The sequence below is a fragment of the Tenrec ecaudatus genome, chromosome 8 (genome assembly GCF_050624435.1).
Source record: "Tenrec ecaudatus isolate mTenEca1 chromosome 8, mTenEca1.hap1, whole genome shotgun sequence".
Classification (NCBI taxonomy): Eukaryota; Metazoa; Chordata; class Mammalia; order Afrosoricida; family Tenrecidae; genus Tenrec; species Tenrec ecaudatus.
The window spans coordinates 73,205,239-73,227,020 of NC_134537.1; the positions used below are offsets into that span (position 1 = coordinate 73,205,239).

At 40.3% G+C, this 21,782-nt stretch overlaps 1 pseudogene; it reads left to right on the forward strand.

The window, feature by feature from the left end:
* LOC142455433 (quinone oxidoreductase-like protein 1) overlaps positions 1-19,569 on the forward strand; it is a 47,150-nt pseudogene extending 27,581 nt beyond the window's left edge.
* The last annotated feature ends 2,213 nt before the right edge of the window (positions 19,570-21,782 follow it).

Genomic DNA, 21,782 nt, shown 5'->3' on the forward strand with positions numbered 1-21,782 from the left:
ACTTCAGTTTGTCTTCACTAACTACTCTAGACATTTAGCGTTCAGCTTTATTTCTTTTTAACTTCATCATTTCCCCCCTTAACTTTAGGTTCTACATGATCAAGAGTAAGTGTTTAAATATGCAGTTTGGTCTTTTCTTTCTTTCCTATCGTTTGCTTTCTTCATAGATGATATTCTTGAGGCCGCCCCAGTACTCATCATATCTTAAGAACAGATTTGTCTGTTCTTGCAATGGTCCCTAAAGGCATGTCAGATATACTCAATCTTGTATTTGGCGCTCATGGGCTTGTATTTATTCTTCAACTCAACTTGAAACTGCAGATGAGCAGTTGCAAGTTTGTTCCACAGTCAGCCCTGACCTTGTTCTGGTGTTTCTATTATCTTGTCCTACACATTTTTATTTCACTCCTGTGTTTTCCGTCTCATGGTGTTTATGTATATAGTCACCAATTGGGTGGTTGAAAAGTTATTTATAATTAATAAGTGTTTGGTTCAGCACAAGTCTAACAAGATTTCCAACATTATTTCTATTAACTGCCATATTCCCAAATACGTATCCTTCTTCTTTGTTACCAACTTTCACATTCAAATCACCAGTAATTATCAATGAAATTGATTTCATGTTTAATCATTTTTCAGAATACAGAATTTAATATAAGTATTTATTTTCTTTACCATGAACTTTTGTGGTTGGTGTGTATATTTGAATAAAAGTTTCAATAACTGGTTTTCCTTGTAGGCAAATGGATATGACTGTATCATTGACCACATGGATGGCAGAATAGATCTTGAGATGTTCTTTTTGATGAAAGATGTGATGCCATTTCACTTGAGTTTGTCATTCCCAGCCTCATAAACCATATGAGTGTCGGATTCAAAATGCACAATACAAGTTTTACACCACCAGTTTGTGACTTACATGTTGCTCCTATCTGTTTCAGTAGTATTGTAAATACCAACGTGGTCACCCATGGTCAACAGGTTTCAGTGAAGCAAACAGGCTCAGAATAAGACTAGGAAGAATGATGGACTATCTACTTCAGAGTGAGCAGGCACTGAAAAACCTTATAAATAGCAAGAGAGCCTGGTCAGGTATAGTGCCAGAAGATGAGATTCTGTGGTTGGAAGGCACTTAAAATACAACTAAGGAAAAATCATCTCCTCAAAATGGAGTCAACTGAATGATATGAATAGAGTAAATCTTTTGAGACTTTCATTTACTGATACTGTATGACTCAAAATTAGAAGAAACAGCTATAAATTCCCATTATTAATTGGAATGAGGAATGTGCACAATATGAATCTAGCAAAATTGGAAGGCTTTGGAAATAAAATGAAACAAATAAATATGGATATTCTAAGCATTACTGAGTGGAACGGACTGGTATAGCCATTTTGAGTTTAACAATCATATGGTTAACTATACGAGGATGACAAAATGAAGGGAAATGACATTATATCCCTTGTTATAAATAATATTTCAAGATCTATTTTGAAGCACAATATTATCTGTTATAGATGAATATCTATAAACCTACAAAGTTCAGTTAATACAAATGTTACTTCAATTGTCACACCAACCCCTTACATGGTAATAAAGAAATTTCAGAAGTATATCAATTTTTCAGTCTGAAATTAATCATACATATGATCAGGATGCATTAATCATTACTGGTCACTGCAATTTGAAAGTTGCAAGGGAAAAAAAATGAAAGAGAGAAGAATAATCACTAGTTGGAAAGGGTGGCCTTGGTGATATTAGCAAAGTTGGAGATACCATGATAGAATTTTGCAAGACCAATGAATTCTTTGTAGTAAACACCCATTTTTAAAAAAACATAAAATTAAACTCTGCATGTGGATATAATAGATGGATACTCAGGAATCAAATTGACTATAACTGTGGGAAGAGATGAGGGATAAGCCTATAGATGGATTTGAATTATGGTGCTGGAAATGAATATTGAAAGTACCATGGACTGTCAAAAGAACAAATAAATGTGTCTTGGACAAAGTACAGCCAGAATGCTCCTTAGATGCAAGAGTGGGAGACTTTGGATACATTATCAAGAGAGACCAGTCTCTGGAAAAAGACATCATGCTTGGTAAAGAGGTAGAGCAGCTAAACAGAGGAAGACCTTTGATGGATTAGAACAGAGGATGTATGAATAGGTTCAAACATAACAACAATTGGGATGATGGTGTAGGACCACAAAAGTTTTGTTCTTTTGTACATGTGAATTTGAGCTGGAAAAAATTAAATCAAGTTTATGAGATTCCAAATAAGACCTGAGTCTATGCCACCTGAATTAAAAGACCATCTCTAGAAAAATATTTGACACATTGAGCACTAATAACCAAAAACCAGGTGAATTGTGGAATGACATCATGAATATCAGACGAAAAGTCCATTAAAAGACAAGAAAGAACCATAATATATGTTAGAACTGATGTTGAAACATTCTCATGAATATAAAGTAGTTAAAGAAAATGAAATAATAATAAAATAAGAAAATGAAATAAATAAATCAGGAGTTAGAACATTTCAAAGGAGAACTTCAGAAGTCAAAGCAAAGTATTATAGTGAACTGTGCAAAGAGCTAAAGTTAGAACGGCAAAAATGAAGAACACATTCAGCATAACTCGAACTGAAAGAACTGATGAAACATTAAATCCTCGGGTCCTAATATTGAAGCATTCAATGGATAAACTACAAAACATTACAGGAGACTTTAAAAAATATACAATCACTGTACTGAAAATATTCAGTTGTCATGTAATCATTTCAAAGGATAGCATATGATCAAGAAACAATGGTACTGAGCAAACAAGTCCAGATTGCACTGAAGATCTTAGGGTAAAATAAGGATCCAGAAATTGACAAAATACCATACAACCACTATGGAAATCGATCTAGCGATATCTAAAACAAATGGAAATTGAGTTACCATACGACCCAGCAATCCCTAATGGGCATATACCCAGAAGAGGCAATAAACAAACCAGGCCAGACATCTGTGCTCCAATGTTCATTGTGGCACAGTTCACAATTGCAAGGGATTGGAAGCAACCCAAATTTCCATGAAATTGGATTAAAAAACTGTGGTATATACATACAATGGCGTACTACGCATCGCTAAAAAGCAGTTATGAACATATGAAGCACATCGCTGCATGGGAAGAACTAGAGGAAATCATGCTAAGCAAAGTAAGACAAGCACCAAAGGGCAAGTACAACATGAGTCCGCTGAGGTAAGCGTTAAAAAAAAATGCAAAGGGGGCATAGGGAAAAAGCTACTATATACAAACATTCCTGGGGTGAGGACCAGGTAATATGGTAGGGACCAGATCAGATACATGAATACACATGATACACAACTAGAAAGGAGATGGGGAAAAGAAAAAAATAATAAAAAAGAAAGGGGTAGCAGGGGCACAAGTCACTAACCCACGCAAGGGGAGGGTACTCTTTATATCTCCTCAGGGAAAGAGGGACCAGACTTCAACCCACATTTCAACCCAATGCTCCAAGATGTGAATGCAACATGCTGGCATGGAGTAGGGAACCAGTGGAGAGGTCTGGGGGACCGGCCTCAATCTCAACTACTAAGTGGACAACTGCCCCTCCCCCTAGAAGAATTTATTTGAAAAGACAGCATTGAATTTGGAACTCCGGTAGAGGGACATATCTGATTGGAGCACACAGGTGCTGATAAAGGGGGAGGAGGAGAGAGTGGAGCACATCCAGGCCCACCAGGACTTGAGAACAATGACCCCAATTAGAGCAGCTAGTCCACAGAGAGGACCGTATGGCCAGCCCCACTATGAGACATGATGCCCCTCACTGACCAATACCTCTACAGAGGGCAACACCGGAAACACAATGTGGGAACTGCGCCCGATCTGATCTCGCCACACTGAGGCAAAACACTAAGGAGGTGCAACAGAACAGCAAGGGAATGGAGAAGCGAGGTCCCCAAGGAATGCTAAAGGTGGACTTTGGGGCCAGGGCGTGGTGCACCAACAGACTGGACTGGAAAACACTCCTAAAGGCCAACAAACGATCCTTGAACTAACTACAAGTTTTTCTTTCTTGTTGTGTTTTGTTTTTGTCATTGGTTTGTTGTTGTTTTGTTATATATTGTTGCTTGGTTTTGCTCTGTCTTGTTTTTGTGCATGTTATTATCTCCGCAAGTCTGTCTAAATAAGATAGGCTGGATGAAAAATCTGGAGGAGAAAACAATGAGACCGACAATTCCAGGGGGACATGGGAGAGGGGGAGGTGGGGGAAAGGAAGTGGTGTTAACAAACCCAGGGACAAGGGAACAACAAGTGATCCAAATTAGTGATGAGGAGGGTGTGGGAGGCCTGGTAGGGCATGATCAAGGGTAAAGTAACCAAGAGGAATTTCTGAAACTCTGGTGGGGACTGAGCATGATAGTTGGACAGGAGGAAAGTCAAGGGAAATAAAGGAAAGAGCTGGGAGGCAAAGGGCATTTACAGAGGTCTAGATAAAGACATGTATATATGCAAATATATTTATATATGAGGATGGGGAAATATATCTATGTGCACATATTTATAGGTTTAGTATTAAGGTAGCAGAAGGACATTGGGCCTCCACTCAAGTACTCCCTCAATGTAAGAATACTTTCTTCTATTAAATTGGCATTCTATGATGCTCACCTTCCCGACACAACCACTGAAGACAAAGTGGGTGCATAAGCAAAAGTGGTGAAGAAAGCTGATGGTGCTTGCCTATCAAAAGATATAGTGTCTGGGGTCTTAAAAGCTTGAAGGTAAACAAGCGGCCATCTAACTAAGAAGCAACAAAGCCCACATGGAAGAAGCATACCAGCCTGTGTGAGCACGGGGTACCAAAGGGATCAGTTCTCATGCATCAAAGAACAAAAAAAATCATCATGGTGTACTCACCTTCCCGACACAACCACTGAAGACAAACATGTGCATAAGCAAATGTGACGAAGAAAGCTGATGGTGCCCGGCTATCAAAAGACACAGCGTCTGGGGTCTTAAAAGCTTGAAGGTAAACTAGCAGCCATCTGGCTCAGAAGCAACAAAACCTACATGGAAGAAGTACACCAGCCTGTGTGATCACGAGTTGTTGAAGGGATCAGGTATCAGGCATCATCAGAACAAAAAATCTTACCATAATGAATAAGGGGGTGTAGTGAGGAGTGGAGATTCAAAGGCCATTTGTAGGCCACTGGAGATCCCTTTGCAGAGGGGTCTTGTGGAGGAGACTAGCCAGACAGGGTGTGATGTAGCAACGATGAAAATAACAACTTTCCTCTAGCATTTCCTAAATGCTTCCTTCATCCTCCCCTACCCTCCCACCCCCCTCCCCCACTGTCATGATCCTAATTCTATCTTGAAAGTCTGGCTAGACCAGAGGATGGGCACTGGTGCAGATACTAACCAGAAACACAGGGAATACAGGGGGGATGATCCCTTCAGGACCAGTTGTGTGAGTGGCGATACTGGGAATGTAGAGGGAGGGTAGGTTGGAAAGGGGGACCCATTTACAAGGATCTACATATGACCTCCTCCCTGGGGGATGACAACATAAAAGTGGGTGAAGGGAGACGTTGGACAGGGCAAGATATGACAAAATAATACTTTATAAATTATCAAGGGTTCATGAAGGAGGAGGGAGCAGGGAGCGAGGAGAAAAAGTGAGGACCTGATGCCAGGAGCTTAAGTGGAGAGCAAATGTTTTGAGAATGATGAAGGCAATGAATGTACAAATGTGCTTTACACAATTGATGTATGTATGGATTGTGATAAGAGTTGGATGAGCCGCTAATAAAATGATTAAAAATGTAAGTACATTTTTAAAAGAAATTGACAAAATACTAAGTGAAACATTTCAATAAATTCAATGAAAGTATTCACTCATATTTGAGAAGAAATTTGGGAGGGAACTATCTTGTCAACAAATTACAATAAATCTGTATTTCTTCTCAATCTCATAAAAAGCAGCTTAACACACTGTAGAAATTATTAGAAAATCTCAGTAACATCATATGCAAATAAAGTTTGCTAGATAATTTTAAAATGGATGTAGCAGTATGTTGACAGAGAGATTTCTAGAATTCAAACCAGATTCAGAGTAGATTATAACAAACCAGGGATAAATTGCAAAACTTGAAATTTCATGACACTTCATTGTGTTTATTCTGTAATTGTATATGGACCAAGAGAATGCAATATTGTTTAAAATCAAAAAATGTGTTGGTCAGGGTGACACCCTTTCACCGTGTGTAGTAAATCTGTATGCTGAGCTCGGTAGCAGAGTGGGTTTAGTGCTGGGCTGCTCATCACAAGGTAAAATAAGGCTAATTGGAGGAAATATTGAAGTTATTTAAGGTTTCATTTTACTTTAATCCACCAGGAACACACAGTATGGCAGCAGCAGTCAAGACATCAATGTGTTACATTCGGCAATTCAGTTTTACAAGATCTCTTGACTATGATAAATGCCAAAGACAGTCACTTTGACAACTCAGGTGAACCTGATCGAAGCCAGGGTATTTCCAAAGAGCGCGTGTGCATGGGAAAGTTGGACAGTGAATAAGGAAGCGCACAGAAGAGTTCATGCAGTTGAATGATGATGTTGGTGAAGAATATTAACAGAATCATAGTTTTCTAGAACAAACAAATCTATCTTGGGAGAAACACAGAGTGCTCCTTAGAAGCAAAGTTGGCAATACTTTGTCTCTCATACTTCGGACATATTATTAAGAGAAACCGGTTCCTGTAAAAGGACATCATCTGTGGTAAGGTATAGGGTGAAAGAAAAAGAGGGAGACCGTAAAGGAGATAGACTGACACAGAGACTGCCACAATGGGCTGAAACATACACAAAATTATGAAGAATGCACAGGACCAGGAAGCATTCAGTAGAGGCAGGATGGGTTGAAATTGACTCCAGGAAAATTAACAACAGTAGTCCGTTTGAGGGCACTAATGCCTAGGAGATTGATCTTTATGTGTTCCCATTAATTTATTATAGCTTTTAATTTTTCTAAGTTCATACTTCATAAGTCCACATTCAGACTATCTATTCTCATTTTGAATCATGCCCCACCTGAAAACAAAGAACTCCAAAGCTTTGTTCCATCCATGGCACTAAGGTTGACTGTTTACTGAGGACGCAGCTCTTCCCCAGTTGTATTATGAATGCCACAAACTCCGATTGGCTCATCTTCCAGCATTAAATCAGACAACGTTCCACTGTTATTCAGAATGTTGTCAGTGGCTTATTTTCAGAAGTGGTTTGCCTCTTCCTTCTTTCCAGTCTGCCTTATTCTGGAGGCTACCTAAGTGGTTAAAAAAATTTTTTTTTGTATTTCTACTTGCTTATACTTGAATGTGTACTTGTACTTATTTTTGAAATGCCAGGCATAACTGAGCATTAGAGCAACACACAAACAATCACTATACAACAAGTTGACAGACACATGTTGAGATAAAGCATAGTATGATTTAAATATAACAGAACTTATTTTCTCATGGAGCTCAATGATTCTTCAACAGTTTCCATTTGTATAATTTAGCTTTTGTGTTCATTCATGTGTTAGATGTATTGACTAGAGAAACAAATCCAGAGAAATTCATATGTGTCTAAGAGAGATCTTTATATCCAAGAGTAATTGTATATAAAGAAAATATCTCAGCCAAGTCCAGATAAAGTCCATAAGTCCAATATTAACCCACAAGGCCATTACTAGTGCACAAATCACTGTTCAGACTCATGCAGTCACATGCAATGATGCAAAATGTAGGAAGATGACAGGCTGGTGGGTTGGTTTGGGGTGTTATATGTTGGTTCTTATAATTGGTATTAGCTCTCTTCTATAGACATGCAGCCAGAATGCTTCTAGAAGCAAGGATAGTGAGACTTCGTCTTACATACATTGGTTGGACATATCATCAGGTACCAGTCCTTAAAAAAGGACATCATATTTGGTAGAGGGTTATTAAAAAATGGGAAGATCCTCAATGAGGTGACTGCCATAGCAACTGCAAAATGAGCTCAGGCATAGCAATTGTGGTCGTGCCGCTGGAACGCACAGTGCTTTGTTGTGTTTTCTGTAAGGTGGCCAAGCATCGGAACCAAATCAATGGCACCTAACAACTACACAAACCTAACAACTTCTTTAAAATTATCATGGGCATTAAATTAGTAAATATTGAACTGTTTCTCCCAGAGGATATATATGATTAGTTTCATGCCAACCTCTGCTTACAATATTTCATTGATGAATCTATATGTTCTCTTGTTTTATGTATGGTTTTATAAAGTAATGTTTTCTTTAAAACACATTATTGATTCCTTAATATTAAATGTATGGCCATTAGCATGAATCATATCTGAATAAAGCTTGTATAATCATGTGTTTTCTCTGTAAGACACATGAGTTTTCTTATACCTAGGGACATTGGCCAACAAGTCATCATTATACTTGGAGACCATTTAAACAGCAAAATAACTATGTTAGGTTGGTTGTGTAGAGAAAAAAAACCTGTGACAGTCATATACATATATAAAACAGCTTTATATCTAGAAGTAATATTCTATCAAAAAGGCAACTTATCTCAGTCCAACTCAAAGGCATAGGTCTGATGCTAGCTGGGACCCTTTCAGACTCATGTAGCTGTTGCTGATGACACAAAAAAGTGAATTCGGAAGCAGGGAGATTGTGGGCTGGTGGACACAGAGTCACGTGGATCCAAGATCGGTGGGAATATGGCGGGGTGCTGATAACTCTCAGGGTCAGCAAACAGCCAACATGGGGCACTCCTGAAGACAGCAAAGATGAAGAAGAATGAGGTGAAAAAGAGAAGGGGTCACAAGTGCATCTTTTATAAAAGGCCATACTTACCATGAGGTGTCATTAAGCTGTGACCTGAAAGACAGTTTGGACTCCAACTCTACACAGTGCAAGGTGACATAAAATCTAACTGCCATAAATCACCTATTGTCAACTTAACATCTTTACACAACTTTTTAACCATACACAATCTCTAAGCAATGACCACAATAAAGTCATATTTACACCTAACAGGGGGCAACTAAAATGTGCACACTGAAAATGCACCAAACCCTTTTAAGCATAGTCCATAAACAAATGAAACAAAAATATTCTATGCCTAACATTCCAGTTTTGTAAACACCTACACATGAATTCTGAAATTCTGTCAATATCTTCCCCCATCCATGGAAGTTTGCAAACCAACCATATCATGTCTTTATCTTCCTCCATATTGAGTACCCAAATTTTATTGTTTCTACCATTTATATCAACCCAGTCCTCTGAGACAAGCATGTTCTTTAATGAGAACAATTTTTCTAGAGCAGTCCACCAATCTAGTCAGCAAAATATGCACCAGTGCACAGGGTCAAACATCTTCCTCTTCATCAACTGATCAACTCAATCCCAGCCACCTCTCGAGGCAGACCGAGTCCCAGAAAAAGTGATGATGAAGGGTCAGAGAGATAGGAGAGGTCCCCAGGTTCTCTCTTATACAACGGCCGCACCTCCCAGCAGGCATTATCAGGCTGTGACCCGATTGAGAGGTTAGACTCTCCCCTATACATGTGCAAGTTGACATACTATCTAACTGCTACAATAACCACACTCAAAAAAGGACAGATAGTGAACATGTGGCCTGGTGGATAGGCCTTGCAATGTGCACTTTTAACAGTATAGTGCTGAAACAAAAATACAAAATGCTATATTATTCAGCTTCAATTAGCAATGTGGTCATTGGATTTCCTTCTCTTCCACTCTTTCTTATTTTTTTCTTTTAACTTACCTGTGTATGTCCATGGATAATTGTGAAAGTACCATGGACATTGATTCAAAGGTCGCAAAGACACTTCATCCAAAAGATACACATTCAAACATGTAATATACAAATAGGAGAGAGACAGAATACATCTCTATCTCTATTTGAAAATGAACCTGGAGGAGTGACCTGAGAAGACACTTCAGATCTGACAGGATAAGGGAACGCCACCGACTGGCAGGCTCTGGGCGGAAACCATGCGGTCTGATGGGCAAGAAGTGCTTTTGTCTAGATCACGGATGACTTAATGTCTTGGTGAAGTGAAGCCCCTTCTAAGTTGTTCCATTTCTTGAGATGCTTCTTTAATTTAATATTGGGGTTCTTTTTACTTTAGTCACATTTCAGTAGTGGAGTAGAAATGATTCATGTCATGAGAGCAGCTCACATTTTAGTAAGATTAGAGTTCTTTGAAGTGTTCACTCACACTGATATTTGCAAAGTAACTAACAGCTGACATGGGTGTGTGCTTTTATGTACTTGTAGGTAGATTCAATAAGGTGCAAGACCTTATTGTGAGTTGAGAGGACTCACTTCTTTGTCCAACTTCAGGAGTAGCCCAAGTCTCCATTTATTACATCCTTCATTTCAGACCTCCAAAAAAATCAGTCATTTGTCAGCTAAGAGACACATAAAATATCTTTATTTCTTGCCCTTAACTGATGGAATTTCAAGATTTTTTTATAGAGATCAAGTAAGGACTAGTCCCAGTAAGGAGAACATTAAAGATAACCCAAATAACTACCTTTTCAAATGTGTTGTACTTTTCCATGATTCCTCATACCCACTGCCACTCTACCCCTCATTCGTCTCTCAGATCTCGGGATTCTGCAAGTCCCTGCAATGTCTCACGGAATTCTCAGACTATTAAGGAAACGTCTCACATGTTTGTGGGGGCTAGTGAATCTCAACCCCCTTGTTCAGACATCTGTCTTGAGGATGCTCAGTGCCCCTCTGGGTGAGAACTGTGAAATCATGTGAGAGGGAACGCTGAAAGTCAAGTCCCAAGAAGAGGAGGTCAAGTAGAAGGCTGTCAGATGTGCCAGCTGAAGCAAGGAAATGACACATCAGAAAGTGAAAGCAGAGTCTACTTACTTCACCAGGCCCCAACCCAAAGTCTCTTGCCTGAGTAATAATTTGAGTATGATTGATATACCCCACTTGTTAGTCAGCATTAGTGAATTTTTTGCACATGATCAGTTGAGAAGAAGATGGCACAAAAATGGTTTTGGTGGAGATGTGGTTTTAGCCGTTTGCAGCTCATACACCCAAGGGAAAAATGCTGGTGGCTTAAGTCACACTCTCTAGGAAGTTGAGTACTCAAATTATCTCTCCAACCTAATTCTGGTTCCTGGCATAATCTAAAACTTCCTTAAAATGGGATCATAACCACAGCTGTCAAAGTTAGAATTTACCTCAAATCACCAAGAGGGGATCTATGGCTAGAAGGGCTAGATTAGGTAATTACTACATCTCAGAAATAAAAGCATGATGCTACATATGAGATAAATTGACTCCTGTCACTAAACAGAATATCGCGTTTCACACCTCCTGTTAAGGAGGAGGAGTGGATGGAATCCAGTTTTCTACCTGGCGTTGTTGTAGACACTTGCCTCTCTATGACGACTAATGAGTAGGAGGGTTTGTGAATATTTTTCTGTGAAATGGCTTACTTCATTTCAGTCACAAATCAATAGCAGAGGACAGAATGTCAGTTTAAATTACTTCGGAATTGTTGCTGTAGCATTTATATGAAGTGTTACATTTAACATTTGAATTAGATCACAGGCATCAATTTGAATACTGCTCTATAAATTATGTTAATAGATAGAAGAATATAAATATTTTATGGTAGAACAATAAAACCAAGTTGCAAATCTTGTTCATTGAAGGCAAACTACTGTGTGTGCATGTGTGAAAGTATTGAAAATAATACATATACCAGATTAGTTTGCATATATGGAATTTTTATGTGGTACTGCATTAGCAAATGCTGACACAGATTCATCTTATTTTATGAAATCCTAGCTAATCTTAAAACACACTATAAAGCTGTATTTTGCTAAACTAAAGCTTTAGAAATGCATTGGTTCCTATATTCATTTGGCATACTGCCCCATTTTCAGAAAAAACAAAACAAACTCAATGTCTTCCTGGCAATTACAAATTTTGTACTATAACTCATAATCCAGGATAAAGTGTTGGTATCTTCCGATTAATAAATTTCCTCATAAATTTTAAGTTTCTCAGAATTAGTGATTCCTGGGTTCTGGCAGAATAATAGCTGCAATTATTCAGTATTTCCCTTTGACATTGACACAAGGCCCGTGTTCTTGAAGAAACACATCTTATACGGAATACGGAAGGAGGACTCTCATGGACTATTTCTTCTTTTGTAGAGGAGCTGTCCTGATCTCTGATCTTTTGGGGAAGGCTCCATAAATCCAGACTGACTCATGTTAATTTAGTATGATAATCTAAAACTTTACTATTTCTAGTACAGAAAAAGCAACATCAGTATGCCTAATATTTCTGAGGTTTTACCTTAATTTTCTAGCCTGGTGTGGGTACCAGAAATGTTGACATCCCAAGTTAATAGTTTACTAGAGTTTTGTCACGACAGCAGCAGCTGTTCTGGGTGCTGAGAAATTGCCTATTTCGTATTGCATTAGGAAGTTTTGAAAAGTTTTTAATCCACTTGCAGCTAGTAGGTCAATTGTAAAAATGGGGTGCTAGTATTCTAAAACCAAATTTCAAAAACTAGACAGGACGCCATGGAACAGACTCTACAACTGCGACCTGGAAGGAGGAAGATATGAACTCCTCATGTGCCAGTCAGTTATAGAAAATACTCCCACAGGTTCTTCTATAACAGACTTGCGCTTATAAAGTGCTAACATTTTAAGAGACACGTCTTTGAGCCATTTAAGAAACAGGTTGATATTGCTATTTGATTGTTCTTTTTTGCCATACCAATGAGAAGATATGGACGTCTGATATAAATATGTATATTACACATGCAAGCTAATTCTTTTCATCTTCCCCCATTTTTTTTATGAAACTGCATTTTATTTTTCGGTCTACTATGTTGCTTAGGATTATTTTTCATGTTACAGCCATTCCAACACTACCTTCATTCGTTGTCCGCAGTCCCTTGTCAAGCAGTTATATGTCTGTAAACAGTTGGATTACTGCACTCAGGTATATCCCTAATTAAGACATGCCTCTTAGGAATCCATCAGGGAGAAATTTGGGGTTTGGTGTTTTTTTAAATCATTTTATTGGGGGCTCATACACCTCCTATCACAATCCATACATACATGAATTGTGTAAAGCACATTTGTATATTAGTTGCCCTCGTCATTCTCAAAACATTTGCTCTCCACCCAAGCCCCTGGCACCAGGCCCCCATTTTTCCCCTCCCTTCCCACTCCCCCCTCCTTCATGAACCCCTGATAATTTGTAAATTATTATTTTTGTCATATCTTGCTCTATACCACGTCTCCCTTCCCCACTTTTCTGTTGTTTGTCCTCCAGGGAGGAGGTCATATACAGATCCTTGAAATAAGTTCCTCCTCTCCAACCCACCCTCCCTATCTCCTCCCAGTATTGCCACTCACAACACTGGTCCCGAGGAGATCATCGACCCTGGCTTCCCTGTGTTTCCAGTTCCTATCTGTACCGGTGTACATCCTCTGTTCTAGTCAGGCTTGCACATTAGGACTCGGATCATGGCAGTGTGGGTGGGTGGGTGGGTGGGGGAAGCATTTAGGAACTAGAGGAAAGCTGTATTTTTCATTGTTGCTACATCATACCCTGATTGTCTTGTCTTCTCCCCAAGACCCTTCTGTAAGGGATGTTCAGTGGCCTACAAATGGGCTTTGGGTATCCACACTCCCCCGCTCATTCACTATGGTAAGATTTTTGTTCTGATGATGCCTGATACCTGATCCCTTAACACCTTGTGATCACACAGGCTGGTGTGCTTCTTCCATGTGGGCTTTGTTGCTTCTGAGCTAGATGGCTGCTTGTTTAACTTCAAGCCATTAAGACCCCACATGCCATATCTTTTGATAGCTGGGAACCATCAGCTTTGCTCTCCACATTTAATTGTTCACATACTTTGTCTTCAGTGGTTGTGTCGGGAAGGTGAGCATCATAGAATGCCAATTTAATAGAAGAAGGTATTCTTACATTGAGGGAGTACTTGAGTGGAGGCCCAATGTTCTTCTGGTACCTTATTACTAACCTTATAAATATATGCACATAGATCTATTACCCCATCCTGATGTATAAATATATTTGCATATGTACATGTCTTTATCTAGACCTCTATAAATGCCCTTTGAGTCCCAGCTCTTTCCTCTATTTCCTTTGACTTTCCTCCTGTCCCACTATCATGCTCAGTCCCTATCAGGGTTTCAGCAATTCCTCTTAGTTACATTACCCTTGATCATGCCCTACCAGGTCTCCCACACCCTCCTTACCACCGATTTGGATCGCTTGTTGTTCCCTTGTCCCTGGGTTTGTTAACACCACTACCTTTCCCCCCACCTCCCCCTCTCCCATTTCCCCACGGAACTATTGGTCCTGTTCTTTTCTCCTCCAGATTTTTCATCCAGCCTATCTTATTTAGACAGACCTGCGGAGATAGTAACATGCCCAACAACAAGACAGAGCACAACTAAGCAGCAACAGTATACAGCAAAACAACAACAAACAAATGACAAAAACAAAACAAAGCACAAGAAAGTAAAGCTTGTAGTTAGTTCAAGAATTGTTTGTTGACCTTTAGGAGTGTTTTCCAGTCCAGTCTGTTGGGGCACCACGCCCTGGCCCCAAAGTCCACCTTTAGCATTCCTTGGGGACTTCACCACTCCATTCCCTTGCTGTACTGTTGCAACCCCCTTAATGTTTTGCCTCACTGTGGTGGGATCCGATCAGGTGCAATTCCCTCACTGTGTCTCTGCTGCTGTCACCTGTAGGGCTATGCATCAATGAGGGACGTTTTGTCTCACAGTGGTGCTGGCCATGTGGTCCTCTCTGTCGACTGGCTGTTCTAATTGGTAACATCAACCTCCTGGTCTAGTGGGTCATGATGTTCTCCACTCTCTCCTCCTCTCCGTTCATCAGCTCCCGTGTGCTCAGATCAGATATGTCCCTCCTCCAGAGCTGTAGATTCAGTGCTGTCCTTTGAAATAAATTCTTCTAAGGGGAGTGGCAGATGTCCCCTTAGTAGTTGGGGCTGGGGCTGGCACCCCAGACCTCCCACTGGTTCCCTACTCCATGCTGGCATGTTGCATTCACATCTTGGAACATCGGGTTGAAGTCTGGCCCCCTTTCCATGTGGAGACACAAACAATACCCTCCCCTTGGGTGGGTTAGTGCCCTGTGCCCCGCTACCCTTTTCTTTATTATTATTATTATTTTCCTTTCCCCACCTCCTTTTTAGTTGTCTACCATGTGTATCCCTGTATTTGGTCTGGTCCCTGCCATATTACCTGGTCCTCACCCCAGGAATATTTGTGTACTGTAGCTTTTTCCCTATGCCCCATTTGCCTTTTTTTTTTAATGCTTACCTCAGCAGCCTGTCAAGACTTTCTATATTTAAGTCAATGCTATCTTGAGGTCTGTTTTCTCTTTTTTGCCCTCTGGGTGAGGTTACTCTATGTGGTGGTCTCTTATTTATGCTTGGTGAGTGTTTTTCTTTTACCCATACTGGGTTGGCAAGGATCTTTTGTAGGGCTTGGTTTCTTTTAACATATTCTTTGAGTTTTTTCTTGTCTAGGAAGACTCTTACTTGTCAATCTATCTTGATTAATAATTTGGCTGGGTAGAGTATTCTTGGGTTTGCATTGTTTTCCTTCAATTTTTGGTATATATTACTCGACTCTTGCCTCTTATTCATAGTTTCTGCTGATAAGTCTGAGCATATTCTTATTTGGGAACGTTTATGTATGATTGCTTGTTTTCCCCTGGCCTCTCTCATGATTTTCTCCTTTTCCTCAAAGTTGGATAATTTAACTATTATGTGCCTTGGTGACTTCCTCCTGGGATCCAGTCTCGCTGTGGTTCTTTCAGCCTCCTGAATGGTTGCCTGGTTTTCATTCATTAAGCTGGGGAAGCTTTCCACCAAGAATTCTCTCACTATTGTTGCAGATGACTTCTTGGTTGTGTCTTCCTCCGGTAAGCCAATAATTCTAATGTTGCTCCGCTTCGTAGCACCAAACATAGCTCTTAAGTTTTCTTCAGCTTCTCTGATGATCTTATTAGATTTTTGTTCGCATTTGTTAAAGTCTGCTTGGCTGTCCTCCAAGTCGCTGATGTGGGTCTCTGATTCCTCCAGTCGCTTCTGGAGGTCTGTGAGTGTGCTATATAGTGTTATAGCACACACATATATATATATATGACTCCAAGTGGCATTCTGAAAATTTCTTTCTGTGGCAGCTCAATGTCTGCTTCCTCTATGCATGCCATTATATTCAGGACATCTTCTGGCATTGCCTTTTGTTTCTCCAGTTTTTTCATTGAGGTCATTTCCTGTTTTTTTCATTGAGGTTGTTGGGGCTGATGGTTGTTTGCATTGCGTTGTTTAGAGGAGCCAGGTGCCATTTTCCTGGGAGTCGAAGAGCACTGGCTCACTCTGAGAGACTTGTAGGAGTGCTTCTTCGAACTGCCTATAGCTTATTTCACTATGGAATTAACCTAACACTTTATCCTCCTGTGGCTTCCCTCTCAGGGGAGTGACCCAGAAGGGTTGCCTGCTTGGTGTTGTGGAGGTTGGCAGAGGTTCATTGAGGAGTGTTGGCTGAGCTGCCTTATGCCCCACAGGCACACAGGCAGGAATTCCCCAGTAAGAAGTCGAGCAGACTATCCCCCTGATGGGGTCAGCAGGGCTTTTCCCAACCTTGCTAGCTACAAAGGGTGGAGCTCACCTAGCTGGGTGTGGTGCTGGCCTAAATGCCCTAGGCTAAGGGGAGTGGTCTGGAGGTTAGGAGTAGAGTGTGAGAGACCAAGAAAGAGGTGAAGAGGAGAAAAAAAGTTAAAAAGCAAGCCTCATGAGCCTTAGGATTTTATTTTATTTATCTCCCTAGCCAGCTAGAGTATAATCAAATGTAATTGTCTCTCACAATCACTGGGCTGTAGTTCCTTGCTGTTTAAAGCTGACTCTTGCTACAGCAGGTCTTTGTTATGCTAAAAGCCTCCAGGCCCTGTAGCTGAATTTCTGGCATTCCTTAGTTAGGTTGCTTCTTATGCTGATTTATGTTAAGGGCCTCCACCTAAGGGCTCCTTGGAGCTGAGCAACCAGACTTGGGTTTGAGTGTTAAACCAATAATATATATTTTACCACCTCCCCCCCTTTTTTTTGCTTGTGATGTTCTCCGATTCGGTGGCTGTCCAGCTGGCCCCCAGAGGGGGAGATCAAACTTATTAGAGTGGGTTGTTTCCTTCTCAGCCAATTGGAACTAAATCCCTGGACTCTGGACTTTCTGCCTATTTTCTCCCACACCGCGATCTTCCTAAGGTAATACTATATATTTTTCCTTTACTCTAAATTATGGCTACCCGCCACCACTCCCCTGGCCGTGGGCTCACGGTTAGCCAACTACGCGGAGAGCTCCAGAATAGGATTCCCCTGTGTCTGGGATTCTGTCCCCTCTCGGGCATCTGCCTGAAGAAATCACTATTCCCATTAAGGGCACAGCTGGCTGAAGCTAGAGTGCTTTAAAGCTTTCTTGGTTTGCTTTGTGAGTGGAAATCCCACACAAAAAGGGGTTCAGGAGAAACCCTGGTATCCTAGTTCTAATTTCAGGACTCCACCTTCCCGTTTCCTCTGCCTTGCTTCCAATTTTATGGTCTGGCAGAAGGAGCTCCGGAGGGATGGGTTCTATCTGGTCGCCATTTTCTCCCCCTCATCTCTTCCCCCATTTCTTATTCTTTTTAAGAGAAAGATGGAACTTTCTACTCCTGCCAAAAGTTATGCCCTCAGATACTCACAGGGGCAGTTCTACTCTGCCTTTAAACTCACTCACTGTGAGTCAGCTTCTACTCTATGGCATTGACCTTTGGGTTTGTTTTGGTTTGGTTGCTAGTTTTTTTTTCCCTTTATTATGGTCTTTGAATGGGTTGCTCTTTGAATTTCAGAGAAAGACGACGTCATTCCGTATTCCAGAAATTGTCTGAAGGTAAATCTGAGCTGAAGAAAAATCCTCCCAATGATCCCAAACCAAATCTCTTGCTCAGCCAGGTGTCTTTGGGGTTAAAGAAGAAAAAAAAAGGAGTCAGTAGCATTAATTTTCCATGCTTCTACCCATTCCTTATTTGAACTCAAAGTCCTTTTTCAAATATCTAACCCCTTCTGGATTGTGTGTTGGGCTGCTAGCCACAGTGTAAGTAGTGTAAGCCCACCAGCCAATCGGCAGGAAAAATGCCCGGCTTTCTGTTCATGTGAAGATGTTCTGTCTCAGAAACCCAAAGTGGCATCTCTATTCTGCCTATGGGTCACTATGAGTCAGAATTGATTTGATGGCAGTGATTTTGGCTTGAAGTTTATATCTGGGGACATTTCCATTGCTCAATGCCAGCTATAATATTAATTTTGCTCATTATTGATTCTTCAGAGAATCACAGTGGACTGTTTTAGAGAAAATTATGGCTGTATGAGATGGAAAAAATATTTGCTTATTTTAAATATCATTGTTGCCAAAACAATTTGCTTTAATAAGTAACAAATAATCAATTAAATAGTAACCATTACTCAGTGTTCTATTTCCCTATTTTATTTCTCTATATTATGCATATAAACATTAATTTCTCAGCCTTATATTTTGGCTATTAATCCTCTTAAAAACGTTCAAAGACCACTGTTAAAACATTTCATACAGCTCTCTCCTGCCTTCCTCTCCTCCTGCAGCCCCACGTGGACCACCAAGAAGGGCTGAGTTCATAAACCAGAAAAGGTTTAATACACAGAAGCGGCTGGAGCAATTCGGGGTGGACTATGAGCCTACACAGCTCTCCATTACCTTTCTCATCTTGTTCCTAGGAATTCGGTGCTGATCATGGAAGGAGCAAGTGCTTTGGGGACGGTACCTCTTCAGTTAGCCCAGGTGATTTCAACAACATGTTGCCTGGAAGACAAGCAGTTCTTTGAAAGAGGCAGGCCTTCTATAGCCCGACAGATCGACATATCTACTGGGAAAGTCCATGTGTCTAGAAGCTGTTTGGAAGAGACAGGTGGCCTAAGAGTTGCTATTGTCCTAGATGCTGGAGTGAGATTGTACAGTAGCGATGATGAACCTGCTGTAAAATTACAACTACTGCTGCATAAGCAGGAGAACATCACCCTTCTGGCTGTTGGAGGTCCCTGAGTAACAAGAGAAGAACACCTTCCGTTGGCTCCTCCAACTAGCAACTGTGTCTTTCCTGAATAAGGAAGTGTGGAATTTGTTAATTTTACAGCAGGGGACATACCTTTCTGTGTAGCTTAAAAGATGTGTTGGAGAAGGTGTTAACTGGTGTGTTTAGACCTCAATTGGAAGAACTCACTCTACTGTATGAAGCCAGTCTCCATGGAAGTTGTTCCCAAAAAATCAAGAAAGAAAAAAGCAAGTTGTTCAGTTTGAATTTGTCTCATTCTCAGACCTCAATCAGATGAGCAGACCAACTTCTTCAAAAAGAAATCCTGCTTGGTAAAGTAGAAAGTCAGGCAAACAGAGGAAAACCTAGAGACAGACTGAATCACAGAGCGGCTATAGCAGTGGGTTCAACCCTCACTAGTCGCTGGGGAAGGACATCTGTGCTTAGCAAAGTGGAGTGACAGGACAAGCAAGCAAGACCCTTGACAAGATGGAATACCAAGAGTAAAGAGTGCTGGTGGCATAGTGGGTTGCCCATAGGGCTGCTAATTGCAAGATGAGCAGTTTGAAACCACCAGTCATCCCCCAGGAGAAAGGTCAGGCTGAATTCTCCATGGAAGATTTACAGCCTCAAAAACCCTAGAGAGAAGTTCTACTCTTTATTGAAGGGTCACTATAAGTCAGGCTCTCTCCATGGTGCTCGTTTTTATTTTTCCGAGGAATTTATACCTTACGCACACTCATAAAAGTTCAAATGTAACATCCTGCATATGACTGTACTTGGTGGGAAGGAGAGAGGTTAGACTTGTGCATATTTCCTATGGACCAGCTGGGGACCTCCTCTAGGAGTGCCCATGGGATGCTCAGAAGAAGGCCTTCGCTTGCAAGCCCCCAAAGTACAGCAACCTTAACTGAACACGGTGAGAGGGAAGGCGAGCATGTGGACATGAAGTTAGTTTCTAAACAGTCCATTAAAGGTGGACTTCCCTGTAGCAAGGGTCTCCAGTTGGAGGCTCCAGTAGATAAATCTAGGAGAAATTCTAAAAAGAGCCTCCAAACAAAAAGTCTGTCACTTCTATCTTAAAAAAGTTCATCCTTTTTGCTAGATTAGAGTGTTATTTGTATCATTTATACAAATTTGAAGAAATAAACTATGGGCGATTTGTCCGACAAATGTATTGTTTCCTGATATTCCTAGGTGGCTCAAAATTAACACATATTAAACAGAAAAACATGGTTATTAACCATAATTCTTTGAGTTTAGGTTTAAAAAAGTATCCATAAAATCAAATATTAACCATGAGAAACATAACCAAACTGGAAGCACCTTAAAGACAGCTCTATACCTGCATGAATCTGCCTTGCACATCAGGAAAGCCTACCATCATCGCATCAGCTCCACGTCAGAGCCACCCCCACTTCCAAGGGAGGGAATCTTTATAGGAGGGGAGACAGTTTCGCGAGTAGCGACAGCTCCACCAGAGCTTTTCCCCTGTTGGAAAAGGATACTTGTCAAATTTTCCTCCCAATTTATATCACGAAAAGCCTCGACTACAGGTAGGTTTGTTGTTGGTGTTGCTATGTGCCGTGGAGTCAGCTCCAGCCCACAGAGGCCCCGGGCATGACAGAGCAAAGCGCTGTTCTGTGCTTAGCCTTCCTCACAACTGTTCTATACTTGAGTCTGTCCTTATAGCCATGGGTATTCTCTGGAATCTTCTACTTGTCTTAGAATGAAATGGAATGATCCAGTTCCTAATCTACAGAGCAAGCAGAAGGCGTAGTACATCTTCTTTCCTCTGATGAAAGAATTCTTACTCTTTAGTCATTTTTAATGAAATCTTAAATTTCTGTTATGTACCTTTCAGATCCATGATACATTCACAAGTCTGATTTAACAATCTGTTAATATGTGCCACAATTTATTTGCCACACATTGCGTGGTCCAGAGCAGAGAGTTTGACTTCTCAATCAGTAGATATGACAGAAAAGATCATTGCTATTCAAATTTGAAGTATTATGTATGGAAATATATTACATCCTGGTTCTATTTTTAAAAAAGAAACCATTGATAAAACATACAGCTTTCAAAATAGTTACATAAAATCTGTCATAAATATATCTTTGATGAATTTAACTTTTTGCAATCTTCCTTCCTTCCTTCCTCTCTCTCCTGTCAGAATAGGATGAATTGAAGAGCTTGCCTTCTGTCCCCTGCTCTGTAGTAATTTGGGCATTATTGTGTTCTGCCACAAAGACTTTCAGCCTTCATTTATAATCAAGTAATCTGTCGATGTTTTCTTTAGAGATTATCTGTATCTGGATTTCGCCATGTTATAGGGGAATGAACAATAGTCATTTTTTAATGAAAGATTACATTAGATTTTTAGGTATTCAACATGTTTTGAATATGGACTGCATTTATTTTATTTTTTAAGTACAATTTAGGTTTTAGAAATAAGATATTGATCATTGGAACCCCTTCGTTTTATGAAGAAAATAAATTTCTCCAAAGTCATCACTTCTGATATTTCAAGAGAGGAAATTCCCATT